The following is a 21,336-nucleotide window of genomic DNA, read 5'->3' on the forward strand; positions in this document are numbered from 1 at the left end:
TATGTTATTATAAAAATGCTACAAATGACAAAGTTTGGAGACCACAGGTATTCCTAGAAAGTGCCAAGCAAACCGTAAATCACATTAAGATAATCTGGGGACTCAAAAAGAATAGCATTGAATAGCTTTGTGTCGCTCAAACATGTTATGGTACTTTTAGATCACTCACATACTGTCTACAGCATCAAGCCATGGAGAGGAAGTTAACATCTAAGGCAATGAATAAAGGAGACCTCACACCTTATTTTCTCCTTTATTACCTACTTATTTATTGTTTATTTATACCTTAGTAATAGCAAGAGGTTCCAGGCAGAGATCAAGCCTGCATTTTAGTTATAATAATAATAATCCTTTCTCACTTAATTCAAATATAGGGTGAAAGACAACAGGTAGATACAATGCGAGAGGAGGAGAAGGAAGGTGACAGTGATGATTATTGCAGTAAACAGCAGTCACCAATTACCTAGTCATTGTTTAGCCTTCTTTGTAAAATACAGTACATCTGGAAAGCTGGTAAATGTTATCTTTAGATCTGTCTTAGTTTCTGTAAACTGGCAGTATCCTTTACAGCTACTTGGAAAATGTACCCCCCTCCCCTCTCCCCCCCCCCCCCCCCCCCCGAGTGAAGAAATATAGAACACTTCCTATTTTGCTTGTACACACACACACAAAAAAAAAAAAAACAACTTACACATTTCAACATACTAGGGCCTGAAGCAGCCAAGCTCATCTGTCCTGATGTCCCATATATTTGAAGTAATATATTTTCTCTTAATTATCATTGCATTAATCCCAATAACCTATTTTAACTAATGCAGAGAATAAGCCTACCTTGATCCAGAAAAGTTAGTAGGTAAAGTGTCTATACCTTCGTCGTAATGGCTAACCACTCTGACTGCTCAGTACTTTGCCATGTTCATAGTTTATGTGGCTTCACTTAGTAGTTATTGGTTGCTGTTATGACCTACTGTGATACATTAAAACATTCATTAGCAGCTAGAATCATCTTCCAGGAATAAAACTCTTTTATCACAGGAAGTTTATGGATCACACGAAGTTACATATCACAGGAAGTTCCACACCAACCTGCGAAAGAATTTCTTCATGGTGAGGGTGACAGAGGACTGGAACAGGCTTCCCAGGGAGGTTTTGGAGTCTTCTTCTCTGCAGATATTGAAGGTCCGTCTAGACGCCTACCTGGGCAACCTGCTACAGGGAACCTGCTTTGGCAGGGGGATTGGACCTGGTGATCTCTGGAGGTCCCTTCTAACCCCTACAATTCTGTGAAATTCAGGGTGTTTCTGTCAACTTTTGGATAAAGAGTTTCTCAGTGCAAAACACTTTTTTTTCAGCTTCATTATTATTATTAACACATGCAACTCCTAATATTTGGACATTTTTTTCCCCACTGACATGGGGAAAACAGAATGCAGTGCTTCAGAATCCATTTCCCTCCAGTATTAAGCAGACACCCCTTATCCCATGCCCAGTCCCTAGTTTGTTGTTTGACTACTAAGGAGTGACTTAATTTTATTTATTTTACCATGGCATCACAAGGGCAATTTAATTTGTTTCCCAATTCTGACTTTCAAATATCTTCCTAATAAACCAAACTAAGGATACTCAGTCTATTTTTCAGTGTGATATGTTCTTTGCTCCAGGTTACAGCAGCCTCTGCTATTTTAAAATGTATTTTGTTCAAATGAACCCAAATGAACTTGCTCTGTCCTCTCCTAATCATCAGAGCAAACATTGCCACTTTTCTCAGCATTAGTTAACTTTTTTTCCAGATTATTGATAAGAACATGAATAGCTTTGAGTTACAGACATTGCCTTGAATTCATATTAGAAATCATTAGATAGTTTCATGTTAACAGCTACCCTGTCAAATCTATCAATATGCTTTTCTTAATATGTTCAATATATACTCAATTTGCAGTGCATTGTGCTGTTTTAAGGAGCGTCTTCTGGCACTATGGTGTTTATCAGATGTCTAGATATGCTATGACAATCATATCGTTACCTTTGTCAGTCTAATTTCTAATTTCACAACAATATCTAGGTCACATTGTGCAAGAGTTGTAGGTACTTTCCCTTGGGTTTACTTATTCAAACATTAAGAAAGCATACAAACAGCAAGAATAGAAGTGAGGTCTCCATGACAATACACACACAGAATGTCCCTTCAACAGTGTGAACTTAAAATGAACACAAGATAGCTTGTTTATATAGATAACAGTCTTTATATATTTGAAGCTCAAATGCAGAAAAAAAAAATAAAAATAATGATTATGTGGCTAAACACTCCACAGTTGGCTGTGGGAGATGTCAGGAACTTCCTAGCGAGAGGGGAAGAACTGAAGCTGAAATTCTCAGAGGCTGATTTTCTAAGATTTTCTAAAAATATAGATGCTCTGTACTATATTTAAGCATTTTAAATTAGTTGCTACAGTTTTCCGACTTTGGCATTCATTTACCTAAAGAAGGTAGGTGCTGGGAAAGTAAACAGTTTAAGAAAACCATTACTGCTGGTTTTATACGCTTTACTAAGGTCCTGCCATGAACAGACTCCAGCAGGGAACTAACATTAGAGTATCAAGACTTAGGACTTGATTCAAGTTACAGTCCAGTCTAGTACAAAATGAATCAATTGTACTTCACACTTCTACAGTCTTAAGTATTTAATTCATTTTTGGGTGTGAGAGGAGCAATCACAGAAGTTTTCCAGGATCCCCTTCTGCACACAGCTCCAGCAAATACCTCATGCATTCCTTGTTTTCCTCAGAACCAGGAGGAAAAGTCTTTCTATTGAAATGCTAATAGAGGAATAAACTGCATAATAAGACTGCATCCCCTTTGGGCCTACATGTAATTTACACATAAAATGAAACATGGCCTTGTTTCATAGCATATTTATTTAATTATCTGTCTTAAAAAGCCTTTTTCAATTAATTATCAATATTTAAAAAAGGAATAAAATTTCCGATTTATCCATGTACCTGATAATTAAGTATAGTCTGGGGAATAATTACATTATCTAATAGTAGAAATTTGTCCAGCTCTAATAACTGTCATTTTTTTTCAGCAGTTTTACTTGCTTTCTTGTTCTTCAACTACTCTAATTTAAAATAAGTTTACATTCTGCATATTTCAGCCATTCCCCAGTCATAACACCAGGCACAGATCAGTTGACCAAAATGGCTCTGCCTTCCCTGAAAATGAATACTACTTTAGGACTTTGATACTCACATCAATATGGACAGAACCACACTAGCCTGAAACTCTCCAAGAGGTCTTTTTGTACAGTTCTGTTGTATGCCAGGATAAGTACAAAAATATATGAAAGTATTAAGTTTTTCATCAGCTCTCGTTGTCTTTGAGAAACATACTCACTGTCTGACATAGTGTTGAATTCTGATGAACTTTGTACAAGAAAGTTGGAATATCCTTGTGCAATTTTAGTTGGAACAGAAATGGAAGAAAAATTCCGGAGAGCTAATTGTATGACAGGATTTTGAAAAAAAATCCAATTATTTATCCTAGTAAGGTAAGAACCAAGAAAGATAGAGCTATTTTCTGAATATACATGGTGCTAAGGATTAGTACCAAACAGGAAAAAAATTAAGCCAATGAGGTCCAAATAACAACCTCTGGGTCAAAATCAGCCTGTCATTGTTTCTATTGAGGAGATAATGAAGAGTTGTTTGAGTAACAAATCCTCACGTATGTACAGTCATTTCCCTCCTTTCTCCATGTGAATAGCCTAGAAGTGACCATTATGACTTTTTGGTGCAGTGAAGGGGCTGAGGATGTATCCTCCCTGCAGGTACCACACCATGCAGCGTCCCAAGCTGCTGCCACCTTTGCATCAGCTCACTGTCGAAGGCAAAGCCCTGCATCTGAGATCCAGTTTACTCATTTCCCAAAGCTCAAACAACCTGATTTGAGAAACAGGATGAGCAAAACAAACAGCTTGGTGTTTCAGGGTAAACAAATATAATGACCTCATTAAGATGGCTGAGCATAGCTAGTATCGTAGCTAATATCAGCTGTTATTAGCAGAGAGTAGGCCAAAGCAAGAAACACTGGTTCAGCAGCACATATACTAAAATTGGCACAATACATAGAAGATTAGCATGGCTCCTGAGCATGAATAAAACATAAATTTGTGAAGCATTCCATATATTTGATTCCATGCTGTGGTGCTAAGGGACATTGTTTAGTGGTGGGACTCAGCAGGTCAGGTTGGTGGTTGAACTTTGTGATCTTGAAGGCCTTGTCCAACCTAGATCATTTATAATTATTTAAAAAAGAACCTGGGAGTTTTTCAGCTAACTCACAGCATGGAACAGCCTGTAGTGATATGGACTCCACACCTCTGTGGGCTCCTCCACCATGCAGAAATACCAGAGTTGTTCTATAATCATAAATGTAGTTCCTTCTGTACTGCTTACATACAGAAACAACGTGCTAGAGTCATATGCATTTTGTCATTTAACAGATTTGGTAGATAACACACTGAAAGTCCCATGTAACTTTGCCTAGGGAAAGGATTTCCCACCTATATGAGCTACAACATGCTGCTCCTACAGCTGAGATAAAGGCAGTAAGATGGAAAGCAGTCACCTCATGCATTTTGCCACTCAGCAGCAAGTGAGGGTTGATTTGTGCAACCAGCATGTTAATTGAAGAGAGAATGAAAAAGCATTAATCCAAATTTTCCTCAGTAAGTTTTTCCAATACCATTATTAATGTTAGTTCTAGTCTCTGTTGCTGATACATGCTAGGAACATAAGTAGGATAACTAGGTTTCAGGTCAAGTACTCAGCAGCAGCCTGACAAGGTAAGATCACATTTTCTTTAAACTGTCTAACATCTTAAAGCAAAGTTTAATTTCTCAGCTAATGCTTCCAGCCCCCAAGAATACAATGTGTCTCTCAGCATTTAGTCTTGATAAAAGAAATATTAAAAAAAATAATTATAATGATAAAAAAAAAAAAAGTTGAGAAACAACCTTATCACATTCTTTTTAAACCTTACCCTACACTTTCTCATGCTTCCACTTCTGCTTTATATCACCTCACCCTGTAGTTAATCAGCCTGGTGCTGACAATTAGGCTTGTTAACACTCTCCTTGCAAAAAGCTTGCTCTCCAATTAGGCTGCCTGGAATACTGCAGGCAGACAGAAGAGAACAGAAGAGAAAGTGGCTGTTCCTGGTGCTGTAGTCCCAACAGCATCTGCAGGAAGACCTGGCAGCAAAGGGTAGAGCTTTTAACCCCTGAGCTGCCAAGGCATTTTAACACACTGTACTGTAAAGAAGCTCAGTTTGTGATTAAAACAAGGATTTTGTTTGTTACTTATTTAATAAACGATTAAAGATCCAGCTAGGCACATTGTAGCAGTCACAAAAGTACCTGTTCCAAGTTTAGTACTTAACTCACATTATTTACATAGGGTATTAAATGCCAAAACAGCTTATTACAGGTAAACTGTAATACTATCTTGACATATTTCATACATACAATTCCATCACAAGCTATTTAGTGTCTTTCTTTGCATATTTACTGACCAAGATTTAATTCTGATTGCTACTGTTTTCCATGCAGTCAACAACTGATTTACCCTCTTGCACTGTAATGTCTCTGTGCTGATTGCTCCCAGTTAACTTGACATATATATTCTGGATTGCTTTTGTATAGTATTGCTTCTGTATAGTATGGATTGCTTTTGTATAGTATTGTAGTACCATAACATATATGATGATGATGTAGACCTGAGGCAGAAACAGTTGTGAAAGTATCAGCAGCAGTCATGAGAGATAGTGGAGCATTATGTTTTTAGGGCTGTGAATGGAGACCATGTTTCTGGGAAGTTTTTCATTGCCCGGGGATAGTGGCTTACAGATGGGGTGAAGAATATGTAGAGTCTGGGGCCATGGCACTGAAACTGCTCTAAAAGGCATGCTTTCTGAATATCATAACATCTTACACTGGCTTAATTTTCATGCAATAATGTATGTATTTGGGCATATTAATGTAGTCAGTGGACAGATATCCATGGTTGCTGACAGCAACCAAAGAGTGGCTCTATAGACAGAGTAGGTCATGAAGAGTGACTGGAGTTTTTATTTTAGCACTATATTGTATATAGTTTTTCAGTGAAATGTCTAGGTTTCAAATGTTACCCGCCAAACACAGATTTGTTTAACTTCATTCTTGTGTTAGTAGCTGTACTGAAGTTAACAAGACTACTCCTCCTGTTGAAGGTGTGGTGGTTTTACCGTGCTAGGCAGCTGAACACCACAACCGCTCTCTCACTCCCCCTCCTCAGATGAGGAGGGGAAGAAGTAAAGGAAAGAACAACTCAGAGTTTGAGATAAGGATAATTTAATTAAAAAGAAAAAAATATATATATTATTAAGGAAATATTATTATTAATTAAACAATTCAACTAAAGGGAAAAAAGGGAAAGGGGAAGAGGGAGGGGGAAAGCGAATAACAAAACAAAACAAGTAAAGGCTATGTGGAAGTGCAGAGGAAAGAAATTACTCTCTACTTCCCACAAATGAGCGATGCTCGACCACGTCCTTGAAGCAGGGCCTCAATGCACGTAGCCGGTGTTTGGGAAGAGGATAGATGTTTTCACAACGAGAGCCCACCCCTCCCCTCTTCTTCCTTTTCCACCTTTTATTGCTGAGTGAGCCTGGAGAAGAGGAGGCTCAGGGGTGACTTTATTGCACTCTACAGGTACCTGAAGGGAGGCTGTAGCGAGGTGGGGGTTGGTCTATTCTCCCACGTGCCTGGTGACAGGACGAATGGGAATGGGCTAAAGTTGTGCCAGGGGAGGTTTAGGTTGGATATTAGGAAGAACTTCTTTACTGAACGGGTTGTTAGTCACTGGAATCGGCTGCCCAGGGAAGTGGTTGAGTCACCATCCCTGGAGGTTTTAAAAGACGTTTAGATGTAGAGCTTAGGGATATGGTTTATTGGAAGATTTGTTAGCGTTAGGTCAGAGGTTGGACTCAGTCATCTTGGAGGTCTCTTCCAACCTAGACTATTCTGTGATTCTGTGATTCTGTGATCATATGGTATGGAATATCCCTTTGGTTGGTTTAGGTCAGCTGCCCTGATGATGTTTCTTTCTCATTTTTTTTGCCCATCCCCTAGGAGGGTTAGAGAAAGTCCCGATGCTGTGCCAGCACTTCTCAGCAGCAGACACAACACCGGTGTGATATCACTGCTGTTGTAGCTACAAGTGCAGAGCGCAGCACTGTATGGGCTGCTGCAGGGAAAGTTAACATCCCATCCAGACCCAGTACAGAAGGTCAGGCCTCTGACTAAGTATTTATAGCCTTATTAAAAACAAAAGAAATTCTGAGAAACAAACACCTATAAAAATCTGTGTTCTTGAAACTAGCCAAAGTTCAGTAATGTTTATTTTATTCCCTACTATACTTCCCACATGCTATGCATCTGTGAGTCATTTATTATGGAAGTGTTTACAGAAGCTATTGATAACACTAATGTAAAAACATCAGTTGTTTTTCATGCTGCTGGAGACTTTATGGTTCACTTTCATAAAGATTTAACAGAAGTGCACTGCTGAGGAAGCCGAAGTAGACAGTCCTTAGCTTGGTTTGATGAGTTGAAGCTTCAGTGATTCTTCTGTGGAATATTAACTACAGTAACAATACCATTTTCAATGAATTAAAATTTAAAAACAGCCACTCAATTGTCTCCCAGTGGATTAGTTTCTAGTGATGTTTCATTGAAAATGATGTTAAAATCTTGACTTTTGTTAAAAGTAAAATATTAAGGACTGGTTTTGCTCTTACTTCTATGCAGTGTTAAAAGTCCATCTAAATGAAATTGGTTTCATTAGGTCCCATAACAATTAAATTTCCTCCAAGGGTGACTACCAATTATAATACAGCCTCTGTAATCCAGATTTATCCTTTAGGAATTGAAACCATGTTGACAGGTTTCAGTGGACATTCTTTGCATACAGCTTTTGATTTTGATAACACACAGTTAATAGAGAATGGAGAAAAATAGGCATATACCTCCTGGCATCAAATAAGAATGCATGACCCTTCTCTTTTTCAGACAGCCATTCCTAGCCAACTCCATCACAGATTGGCAGATCAATGCAGAGAGGACAGCACAGAAAGAAAGTAGCATATACAAGGACAACAGAGTTACAGAAGAAGGTGACAAAATGCAGAGAATACCAAGGGTATTGTGGAAGTTTAAAGCAAGAGAAAGAACCCCACGGTAGGGAGATGTGGAAAGAGTATTTTGTAGACCTGGTCAAAGATGTCACACTTAAATATCTATTTCTTGAGACAGTGGTGTTTTTGACAGAACAACAATTTGTCATTTGTGTGAACATTTTAGATTGCTGACATATTTCAACAAATCAAACCACAAAGACTTGGGTGGCTGAAAATTATTATTATTATTATTATTATTTTTTCTGTGTATGACAGCTTTTAGGAAAAAAATATAATTCTTCAACAGGTCTTTTTATTGGAGTAAAAGATTATTCTCCCCCAAATAACTGATTTAGTATTCAGGTAAAAAGAGAAATGGGAAGGAACAAAAGATGGACAAAAAGAACAGAACTGGAAAGAAAAATATGAAAAAGAGAAGTGAGATGGAATATGTCTGGTGGAATTTTCATGGAAGGGAAATTGATAATGAAAAGAGAAGGCCTAAGGGGAGATATATTGTGAACAAACAATAAGAAGGCAAGAAAAGAAGATATATATATATATATATATATATATATATATATATATATAATAAAAAAAAGATGGTGGGAAAATATATGGGCAAAAAGTCATCTTTCTTCTGCTCCCTGCTAGTGGCACAAGAAGTTTCCATTTTTGCAGTTTGCCAAGAAACTCAGGATTTCAGCTAATTCTGTTCACTGTTTTGCTTGAATTTATGCTTTTCTTAATGGAGTCATCTTTGAAATCAGTAGGAAGCATTAACAGATGTATATAAAATGGCAAGGGGCATGTAGGTGGTGCTCTATGGGTAAAACTGAAGTACAGTTAGGGTGTAGTGTATGCCCCCTCTCCTGGGGGATGTGTATTTTATCATAGTCTTCAAAGTTTTAGTCTGTACTGTAAAAGAAGGCATGGGAAGTCAGTTACAGAATTTGCAAACCTGGGGGAATCCCAAAGGTGACGATTTTGTTTTTGTTTTGTTTTACTCAAAAGTTGTAACTGCGCACCCAAACTTCCCCTACTTCACTGTGCTTTGCCCCACTGTTCCTGTGGTGCTGTCACTCTTCTGTGCCTTTCCCTTTTGTTTTCTCCGAGATCCCTACTGCCATTTCATGTAAAACTCATGTCCCTTTCAGCTCTCCTTTCTCTGTTCCAGCTCTCCTTTGCTAACACCTTTGTGTTTTTCTGCAGTACTCAGAAACTCCTCAAAGCCAGAGTTCGTAAGAAGTCCCAGAGAAGAAAGGCTACCCTGGGCTATGCGTTTTCAGGATTGAGCCCACTTTTTGTATCTGATCAGGATTTATTTCATCATGTCAATGTGTTACAACAACACAATCCTTCCTATTGTCTACTGAATAAACTAACTCAGGCTAGTTTAAAAATGCAAGCCTAAACTCTGTGTTTATAGGGAATCCTATAACTTGCTTTCATTTTTAAAAAAGAGAAAATAATGTTAACAGTAACAACTAAAAAACGAAAATGAAAGATGAGGCTAAGCAATTCTCGTAGCTGGAAACTTCTGTTGTACACAGCAGAAAAACACAGACTACAACACAAGAGTGGAGCCACTGTAATTGGCTTTTGCTGTGATCTCTAGATTTTCGATTGAAAGGATCATGTCTAGGGTTCTATGCTGGTTCTTTTCTCATAAGCTCTCAGTACTTATAAGTCTTTTCTTCCACTCTTAATTTGCCTGGAGCAAGGCTTTTATCTAGACTTTTAGCCAAGAGGCACCTGCTGAAATATTCATTGGCAGAAATTGTGCCATGGGTGTTTTTCCCCATTTGTCCAGTTCTGTGTCATTAAAATAGGGTTGAGTGCAATGAAAATAGGATTTGACACAGAAGAATGGCATTCACTCAAAAACTTTATATAATAGGCAATTAACCCTTTTCAGTGCAAGAATTTAAATACTAAAGACTGCTGAATAGTACTCTTTGTCAATGGCCCTTTTGCACCACTTCAAAATAGAATTGAATATTACTTCAATTTGTGGGAGAATCAAATGATAATCTGCACGCTTTTTTTGAGGATTATTTTAAAGCTTTTGCTGTTTGATTTTTTTACTGATCTCTAACCGAAGGTGATGGTCATTTGAGAAAATGCAAAGTTGAGAAAATGCCACGAAACCAGAGCCTTTAAAATTTTATAATATGCACCTAAAGTCTGTCTATCCTTTTCTCTTTCCTTTTGTCCTCCCTTCCTGCCTATCTTCTTGCCTGCTTTTTCCTAATACTTGAATAATCATAAAAATGATTCAAATGACGTTTTTGTTTTGGATTTAGGCCTGGGAATGGAAATGTCAGTTTTCAAAAATCTCAGAGGATAAAATTAAAATTGAATCAAAGAGGTACATACAATTAAGCCTGGGGTATTTTTGACCTTATACAAAGTGGACATCAAAGTTCACCAGTTAGCCTTGCTTTGAGTAGGGGTCAGGCTGGATGAACTCTGAAGGTCTCTTCTGACCAAAATTATTCTGTGATTCTATTTTATGATTCTAATATGAGCAGATACTCAATGTACAGCAACAGAGGAGTATTTAAAAAAAAATAATAATAAAAAAAAATTCAAATGTAATAAGTTTTACGGCAGCTGGTGGTACAACAGAATTCTTCAGTATGATATTACTTCACCCTGTGTTTGAGGTTCTAATCCTAGGCCTGATCTGATAGTCCTCGCAAGAATGTAAATCCAATGACATACAAGTTTCCTTGTAGACATATTGGAAATATCCTTGCGTGGTTGGATTCTGTTATCTGATAATACAGACATGTAATACTTTAACAATCTTTCTCTAAATATCTCAAAGTACATGCTACACAGTCACAAATAAAACTGTAAAACTTGAAATCGAGAAATATTCATCATCTCCTATGTATCGGTATAAAAACAGACACAAAATTCAAGCAGGTTTCTCAAAGATTTTGCAACAACAGTAATTGATAAGTTACTACTGTGCATCCACAGGGTATATAGAGTATGCAACCAGTGGGACAGAGTATGCAAAGGATGGGACAGTTTAATATGCTGTTTGCTTGACTACCACAATTCTGGGCTCCTTAGAAAACTGTCAGATTTTAAACAGCATTATTTGCTTAGGAAAGCTGTATCAAAACTTCTACAAGTGCTGTGTCTTGCAACCCCACCCTTAGTCTTCTTCCCTTGCATTGGACACTTCCAGAAGGTAGGAGCAAAGAAAGCATGGAGGTGTCTCTGGGCAGCTGAATGGCAGTTCTCTAGTATCTTTGGACACTTTTTCCCTCTTCATGTTTTTTTTTTTTTTTTTTTTTTTTTTTTTATGCAAGTATAAGGGCATAATCTGTTCAGAAATAAAGATCTTAACTATTCATGATTCATGAATAGTTACTGATTCATGAGTAAGATCATGAATCTACATTACATGAATAGTACTGAATCATGAGTAAGATCATGAATCTACTAAAAATATCTTTATATCCAGATTTTTTTTTTAGATGCATAGATTATGAGGGGAATTACAAATAATGATTTGTATATGTAAAGAAGTTTCAAAATAAGTAGCCAAAATAATGGGCATGTAAGGCATTTATATATTTATTATACGGCATAAGAAGAGAGACAAATTCTTATTAGCTACACCCAGTTAAAATCTGGATTTTCTCCACAGCTTCAAATAGAGTTGCATTGATTTTGCGCTGGTGCAAGTGAGAATGGGACATGGCTTTCTATTCAGTGATTATGCTGCAGTGATAAAGTGTGTCCTGAAGTGTGATTTTTGCCTATCATCCTCCTCTCACCAACAGTTGATGGAGAACATTTTTCCACAAATTTTATTTTAAAAGATGCTGACATTTTTGCAGTGTCAGATCAGAATACAGCAATATTCCACTTTGGGTGTTCCAGTTAAAGTTTCCCAGTGGAAATACCTCACACAAGCCTAGCAAACAAAATCATAGTGCAAGCTCTTCTAGGACCTGGAGCAGGAATTTTGGCAGTCTTTTTATCCCCACATAGAATAATGAGAGTTTCTTAGGGAGAGGGAAGGCAGAATATTTTGAATGAACGCTACTCAATACAAGTAAATTTTGTTCTGTTAGAAATGCACATTTGATTCAGTTGCAGTTTATGAAAATTTTTAGATGTATATTTATGTTTATCTTTATTCAGCAAGCATTCAAACAAACCAAACAACAACAACAACAAAAAGTTTAACTCCAGTGAAAGAATTTAAATATTTTAAAGTTAGACAATGTGATACTTGTTGGCATTTGGTTGATGGGAAGGAGTCTAGACCCATAAGAAAGAGTCTCTGGGTACTGGTGATCTTCCCTAGATAATATCTGGAGAGATATATTTCTAAAAAATACAATCAGAATGCCTGAAGGTCTCTAAATTCTAGACACTTCCACGCTGGGTGCTAACTCAATGATGAGAAGTTTCAGGATCGCAATTGCAATTTTCCTAAACACCATGTGAGCTCTGTGTCAGTCTCTAGTGCTCCTGAGACTTCATAAAGTCTTCAAAATAGAGATGATGATCTGAATCAGATCTGCAGAGATGCAGACCTTGTGGGAGATCTGCAAAGGGCGTTCTGGACTGTTAGACACTGACAAGTGCCCATGCTCTGCCCAAAAAGAAGGAAGTACAGGGATCTTTTTTGGATCTTTATCCAAAAGCCAGGATCCAGAAGCATTTGTACTTTTTTCAACCTCTACAAAGCTAGGAATAAATTTTGCATAAAGTCTCCAGACTTCTGGACTGTCAATTACAGGAAAAAAAAAAAAAAAAAAAAAAAAATCCAACAACTTCAGTTGTTTCAGAGTTTTCCTAACAGGTGCTCTGGAAGTAAATTTGCTAGTTTTACCCTTTTTATTTTATAGTCTGAGGCTTGTTTACAACTTTCCATATTACAAATGATGAGAAACGAATGTCATCGGGACCTTGTGTCCTATCACAACGTTGTACATATATCATCAATTCTGCTCTGAGGTACCACCTCAGTGTAAATCTTGAGATACTTTATTGAAGTCAATGGAGTTAATTCCAGATTTACAGGAGTATCTCTGGCACCAGATTTTGGCCTTTGGCTGCTTTTTTTTTTTCAGATTTTTCTTGGTGCATAATAGCATATGCACTGTTTCAAAAAAAAAAAAAAAAAAAAAAAAAAGTCATAATGCTGCCATGATAGAAGCACAAGTGCAGCCAAGGGTATTAGAGCACAGTTCTTGATTACACCAAAATTGCTTAAGACAAGAGTGACTGCTTCATTGACTTAATGCAGAAGTGGGATATAAAAGATTCTGCTGTAAATAGGATTGGTGTTCTCAACAACCTCCTTTAAAAACAGCCTCCTGAATTAAAAATAAAAAGGAAGTAAGAAATGTGGTATGAGAAGCTGCAGTATTTTAATGGATAAATGTAAAATTATTTTTCTAAAGCAAAACAAAACATGATAACTGTTTAACACCACTGAACAGCAGTCAAAAAGTTATAATTTAATAAAAAGGCACTTGGCATCATTGCTAAATGAACTTTCTCCACCATTCAGCAGTACTCTGTCCAACCTGACATGTTATTAGTAAAATAAGCTTCACTTAACCCTGAGATTGGAAGTATTGGGAGTTAAATATAGCAATTCTGATTCTGGTAAATAAAAAGAGATGGAGAGTAGCAATGAACTACTTTGTGTCCTAAGAGGATGAAAACATTTAAAGTTTATGGATCTGGCACACAAAAGAATGATAATGATTACAGCTGGATTTCATTTCAGTATTTAAATTATGATCTTTGATTGGACACAGACAATTTTCTGATTGGAGGAGCAAATGCATTCCAACTTTCTTGTGTTAATTCACTTATTAACCAATTCAGCAATAACTTTTCCAAATATGTTCCCAATATTCAGCATGAATTTGCTGGGTTTGTGGATATTCAGGTATTGGATATGAACACCTTCAGAATTCATTCATTTAGAGCTCCAAGTGGATATTTGTGGAGCAGTTCTGCTATAACCTCTAAGAATAATCCACATTGAAGGTACAGATCCAGCTTTGTCAGCTGAAGGAATCCTTTGTGTTGTATGGGTATGCTTGGGAGAATAGGTGGTTGTTTCCTGCCTGTACACCTCAGCCTCTAAAATTGCTTATTAGAAGCACAAAGTATGTACATATGCAAGTATGTACCACACAGACTTCATGTATCTTTTACCCTCTTCTTTCCATCCTGGGATGAAAAATTCACCTGAAAAAGTATTTTTTAATAGTTTCCAATGTCCTTTAATTTTCAGTCCTGACAAGGAGAATGAATGACAATGAGGAGAAAAGTTGCTTCCATACTAATGTTATTTCCTTACTATCTCTGTAATAACAAACCCTAAAGATCAATTAGATAAAACACACACTATTGCTGTTTCTGTAGATGCAGAAAAAACTTTCAGCATGGAACCCCAAATTTAAGCATATGTCACACTGCTTTAAAAAAACACCAAATACTTTTAGCCTGAAAAACTGAGCTAGAAATGGCCTTTAATGGACTATTTCCAATATTTTCATTTAGTTTGAAAAAGCTTCTACTAAATTTTTAGCTTTTTGTCTTTGCTTCACAAACAGTGATGATAATGGCTAACCTTTGTATTGAGAGAGTTATTTGTGGAAAACCTGGGCTCAATTCTGTCCTGCCAAACAGCTCCTGAAAACGCATGGCCTTCACCAAGTAAAACGAGACTGAAAAAAGTTACTCAGTTTTATAAAAGAGATATCTGACAGCATTACTCTCTCCTCACCATCTTCTCCAAGCATTGAAAAATCTGCCCAAATTCCCCTAGTTCCTTTTGCTGAAAATCTCTGTAGAATTTGCTCCATTAATTTGAATTTATAGATAGTACTTCTCTAAAGTAGCAAAGATTTATCCAACTATTTTGTGTTTAAATATGGAGCTTGAAACTCTAATCACAATTTAATTTGACTAAATACGTACATACTTTATGGTCAATCATCCAGATCTTTTACAAGGTCCCTTGGCTTTGGAATTACTAAATCTCAAATGGTACTATATATGAGCCTTATCTGACATGACATATATTGAAACAGACTGTGGAATGATCGCTTAGAGATGAGAACCTTGCTACAGTTTTAGTGATCCAAAGCTAAGAGGCAAATTATTCAATTATAGTAAATTTACAGTAGCTTAATATTTGATAGAAGTGGTTCTTCTATCATCAGAGCATCATATTAAAAACCCTTGAGCAGCAAAATAGCTCCGGATATGCAGAGAATGTTTTCGCCACTTATTAAGAAAATTCATCTATCTTGATCTTTTTTTATTATTATTATTTTTTGTATTTTTACTTTTTAAGAACACTTTGGCTCTTTGTTCAGTAATGGCTGAGATATATTTGGTGTATACATTAATGGTCCAGTTTACCTTGGATAGCAGTGCACTAGAGGGCAGGAGACAGCAGTATTAGTGCAGGTATGCTATGGCAGGATTGTGGTTTTCTAATTAACCCATGGGAAGTAATTGCACTCTCAGAGTGTCTAAGGCAAAGACAACTGTTCTCTTTGAGTATAATACATTGAGGAATAGAGTCAATCCCATTTTTTTCCTAAACTACTCTTCAAGTCACTGTTTTATGTCTCCTCCTATAGATCTGTCCAAGTGAGGAAAGACTGTAGTAGTGAATTCAGTGAAGTGAATTAGTTTTGTCAGTCAAGTGCTAGAGGTTCATGAATTTAAGAACACAGAAATTTATGGCAAGAATTCAGAAGCCTCTATTTTAAGACTTAAAGACTTTAAGACTGTTTACATTCAGTAGTTGCATTATTTTGAGTTAATGCTTATGCAAATACAACAATAGCAGATTGCAATGTGTTTCAGCCCACCAGTTTATTCTGTATCCAGCAATCCAGATGCTCACATTCCAAAATGGAGAATGACATTATGTACAGTCTCAGCGATGGTGCAATTATAAGACATATATTCCAGAAAATCCTGTATGGAGGTAACTAGACCTGCTGGCGACAAAGGTGGGGACATCAGTTCCTTTAAGGCTCTCCTCCCAAGTTACTTACTGTTTTTACTCTGGACATGGAGGAAGTTTTGTATGTGGCCAGGAAAATGTAACATACTGGTCTTGGCCGAAAACATTTATTTAACAGTAGTTATGCATGCTCACCCTCAAACTTCTGAGCACTGACATGGACAAATGATCAGGCCTTTGTTCCTCTCCATTTGAATGAGCATTAAATGTTCAGTAAAGGTTCACACAAGCAGTACTCTAAATTCAGTAATTTAAGTGAAAGTACACTTCTTCAAAGAGGGATGCATAAGTGTTTAAAAAAGATTGCTTTTTTCCAAGGTATGTACACCAGGCTGTACATTAGAGAAATTCTCTGTATTTAGAAGGGTACAAAGATCACTAAAAGGGAACAGCGGTGATCCTAATTTTCATTGTTGTTTGATCTGTTGGCACATATTTACCCATCTAGTCACAGTTCTGCTTTGGATTCTAACATTACTCCAGATCCATATAAACAACAGCCTACTAGATTTAATGATAATATGCTTGGAGTGCTCAGTCATTTATCTTGGAATTAATTCTGTTAAATTTGCTTCTGTGACATTTGTAGTAAGTTTCAGTGCAGTTTCATTTGATTCAGCTACTTATTTATTAAGTCTGAACATAACAGGAGTGCTATAGTACCAAAGGTATGCTGTTATTCTTAGTGTTATCATCATTTATTAAGAAAGACCTTCATCTTTCTATTTTCCTAGTGCAATGGGCAATTTAAGATGGACTAAGCAAAAAGATGCTATCTGTAATGCAGAGAAGGTGGAGCATTTCTCTAGCCTTTTAACCCAAGAATTGTCAATTTCTAGCAGCAGTAGCAGGGCTTGAACCTGCTTTGCATACTGTGAATTCTTACAACAGCACCATGAATTGTGACAGGGGCTAATTAGCATTTCCACCCCCTCTATTCGACTCTTTTATTTTTGATGACAAGTGCCAGAAGCAGTAGAGGAAGTTTAACTAAACCCAGATTAAGAAATTAGGCTCCAATTTTGGAAGTTAAAGAAGAAGAAGATAGCTCTACATTTGTGGCAGGTACTTCCAACCAACCATGTGTACATGTGAAAGTGATAATAGCATCTTTATTCTTGTATGTTGAATGCACAAATGTTTGTAACTCTGTGACATTTTAGAACAATACATGCAGTGACTTCCAGCTGCCCCTTCAAGGTATCTGTCCAGATCTCAGTGAAGCTAGTGACAGTCTTTCAGGTGGCATCAGTAATTTCTAGTTTTATGTACCTAGGATAAAGCTGATATTTCTGAAAAATGGAAATGGGGTATGACACTTAATTAACCTCCACCCAATGTAACCATCTCCTATTGACCTTTTCTATGTGCTATGTAAGCCTTCCTGAAATCAGGTGAAATCCCCTGGGCCAGGGATACATACATCCACTGGGGTCTAGTAAACTGTGATTAAATAGACTCCATTGAGAAGGGAACATACAACCTACCTTTGTTATTACTATCCCTACTAATTATTTATATTGTAGTAGCCTGCAACAGCCTCATTCAAAATCTATGCCTGCTACATGCCACTCTACTTCCAAGTAATTCAAAGTCTGTTACAGCTTGTAGCATTACAAAAAGGTGCAATGGTGTTCATCAGATAAATAGCAAAACTAAGAAATAGAGAGATCTTCTTAGCCCCAGTTTCATGCACTTATTGCTGGATATGCTGCCTAACATATTTATATACTATGTTTCTAAATACAGTATAATCCTTGCACAAGGTAAGAAGAACATAACTTTGTAGTCTAACATAACAAACCACCCTGTCATGTACCATTGGCTTCTCTGACTGAAACATGATATTGCTCTTAAAATAACTATTGTGTATTTTCTCATTATTGTCTTGTGCTCATGATGTACCCATGTATTGCATTTAGATCAAACCTCTCTGCAACACAGGCTTTTTGTTCTGGGTTTATACAGCTCCTAGCACAGGATGAGATCCTGGTAGCTGATCAGCGGTCCTAGCACCAGTGCACCATGAATAACAATACAAGCAATGAAGAGCAAGGATGCCGATGACAGCACAGAAAAAATAAATAAATAAATAAAAATAAGCCAAATGTATATAGTCTGCAAATAAGTTTTAAGTAGTGATGATAAATAGTTAAAAAAAAAAAAAAGTATAAAAGAGCCAGTGTTCTTATTCATTACAGCATTTATGCATGTGCTTAATATCATGTATATGAAGAGACTCAAGATTTCAAGGATACTAGTCATATACTTAAAAATTAAGCTTCAAGTTATTGCAATACAGCCTTAATGAGGATAATTTAGATAGCCTAATATGCACAATGAATTAATCACCTGGCGGACTAATTATGTCTTATTGAAATGTTGATCCCAACTGTAATCATACCAAACTTGCCAAGCTGTTCAGAACTGAGGTGAATTGGAGGGTTCTCAGTGCAATATGTATGCAGAGATTCAGAGAACAGCCTGTCTCAAAGTTAGCAATGTTCCATGAATCCTTCATGTCCACTGACTTTGGAGGATGGTTTTCATGTAGCAGGCTCAAAAGATGAAGGTTTATACTTTAGGAGTAAGGAGAGGGTTTCTGAGCACAAAGTTCAAGGGAATCAAGTCAAATTGAGGGTGGGAAAAAGTGATGAAAGTAGACTGTGATGAATTCCATCACCAGCTGAACTTGTGAGGGACCCATCAAAAAAGACAGTTACTGCATTATTAGTTTCAAATCAGTATATCAAGACAATGGATGCTCTCTCTGGTATGCTTCTCTGAGCAGGGTGCTTATTTTTGGAGAGATGTTAGTATAATGATTTTACAGTAGGATCTTCTGGGGCTTGTAGGTGTTGCAGGAGGTCACTTAAGGACTTCCAAAGCTAGTGCCTTTACATCTCACTTTTGCATGTCTAATTTATTGCTTTGGTCAGTCTATTCTAACTATGAATGAGGGAGCTATTTGATTCAGTATGTTCTGGGAAAAATCCAAGGATTCTCTGCAAACCTGACAAGTTAAACTTGTAACCTGAAGTCCCATAAATAACTACAGATGGAGAAAGTATGAGACATCTTTTGCTGTCTCAACTTAGACTGTTTTCTTCATGGGCAATAACACTAGGGACTTTTCAGCCGTTTGTTCTCTTTCTTTTCTGTTTTTTGATGTTGGATTTTACACTTAATATAAGAGATGTGGAAGGCAGGCCTTCTTTTAGTGAGCAACATCACAAATACTGCTTTGGTTTCCACCTGACTTGTTCTTTAAGTGCACAAAATTAAATAAAAGAACTTCCCCCCATTCTACATGTGTTTGGGTAATGTTCAGACACTTTTAAAAGCGCAGAACTTCAGTGCCTTTAGGATATAGCAATGCTTTATTTGGATTCAAGTGATTAAATAGGTAATTTTCTTAGTGGGAGGTTAGTACATTTATACAGAGAAACTGCATTATAGGAATATGGATACTTTTGAGTTCCACAGGGGCCCAGGGAATTCCAAATTCCCATCTCTCTGTTTGTAGCAGCAAAGACCATAAAAAAAGAAAGAACGAAACAAACAACAACAATAACAACAACAAAAAAACACTCAGTGTTTCGTATCTTCTGAGTCTGGTGTCTTCTGTGTAGCTGGAGACAGTTATGTTCGGTTTTCCCTAGGGGACTAACTTTTTCTGAAGTTGTCTGTTTGGTCCTTTTAATTGTAAAGTCATATAGTTAATTTCCTCTACATTGATTTCAAATGATGCTGTAAATGTTATGTTCAGATTTTGTTTCCATCTAAACAACTTGGTTGCTAATTTGTTTCAAAAATGTTGATTTATTTCCAGATTAAAAATTTGAGTACAGGAAAGTAAAGATCAGAGCATAAAACCTGGACAATACTATGTAGCTTTTGATTGTGCCATATAATTGCTCCCTGTTAAAAACAAGGCTTTGCAACTCTGATATTTTCCATTTTAAGTACATAGCAGGGTTGCAGCAGGTATTTGGAAGGAGCATTCTTCCTTTTTGTTTTTATGCCCTACCAATTTGCTGAATTCAGACTGAGAATGCTGTTCATTGTCCTAATCAATTAGTTGTCTGAATGCTTTTCCACAGTTTTATCTGGAATGGAAGTGCCAAGACTTACATGATGAAGGGTATGGTCTCCAGTTGTTAGCCAGGCAGGCATTTCACCCAAAGGAATGGAATTAATCAATATGGATTTTGGCCTGGATCCAGGAATTAGGATCCATATTTAAGCTCATAGAAATGTCATCTTCAATGACTACATGGCTTTGGTTGATCTGAATGAAGACTTCTCTTTGAGAACTGGCTCTTGTTGGATTATAACAAAGCCAAGTTGAAGTGAAATGAGTTGTTTGCTAAGTGAAATGTGTGAACATCTTTAAGCACATGTGTTTTACTCCTTTTTCATTATCCAAGCACTAACCACTACATACTTAAAAGGTGTACATAGATATGATCACTGCCCAAGCTGAAGGGAAGCATCTCCAGTCCCTCTATGGAAAGTGTTATGCTGCTCCCCTGACTCTGGAGCCAATGTTCTGTGCTCTGTGCACTCCTCTGGCTCATTGGCTGGTGACTTCTGTGGGTTATGTGAAATAATGGAACTGTATTATAGAAAGGAATTTATTAGAATTATAGAATCATTAAGGTTGGAAAAAGTCTCCAAGACCTTCATCTAGTCCAACTGTTCCCCTATATTGGCCACTAAACCATGTCCCTGTGTACCACAACCAACCTTTTTGTAAACACCCCCAGGGACAGTGAATCCACCACCTCTCTGGGCAACCTGTTCCATTGTCTGACTGCTCTTTCTGAGAAGAAATATCTCCTAATTTCCAACCTAAACCTACCCTGGCACAACTTTGAGGCCATTCCCTCTTGCCTTATTGCTAATTATCTGTGAGAAGAGGCTCACCCCCAGCTCCCCACAACTTCCTTTCAGATAGTTGTAGAGAGCAGTGAGGTCTCCCCTGAGCATCCTGTTCTCCAGACTAAACAACTCCAGTTCCCTCAGCTACTCCTCATAAGACTTGTGTTCCAAACCCTTCACTGGCTTCATAGTCCTTC

General features: G+C 37.1%; 1 non-coding gene across 1 annotated transcript; it reads left to right on the forward strand.

The window, feature by feature from the left end:
- Positions 1-4,085: 4,085 nt before the first annotated feature.
- LOC118168707 lies at positions 4,086-4,188 on the forward strand. Its single transcript, XR_004751745.1, has one exon. It is a non-coding gene; the product is annotated as a U6 spliceosomal RNA (small nuclear RNA).
- The last annotated feature ends 17,148 nt before the right edge of the window (positions 4,189-21,336 follow it).

This window comes from Oxyura jamaicensis, chromosome 5 (assembly GCF_011077185.1).
Source record: "Oxyura jamaicensis isolate SHBP4307 breed ruddy duck chromosome 5, BPBGC_Ojam_1.0, whole genome shotgun sequence".
Classification (NCBI taxonomy): Eukaryota; Metazoa; Chordata; class Aves; order Anseriformes; family Anatidae; genus Oxyura; species Oxyura jamaicensis.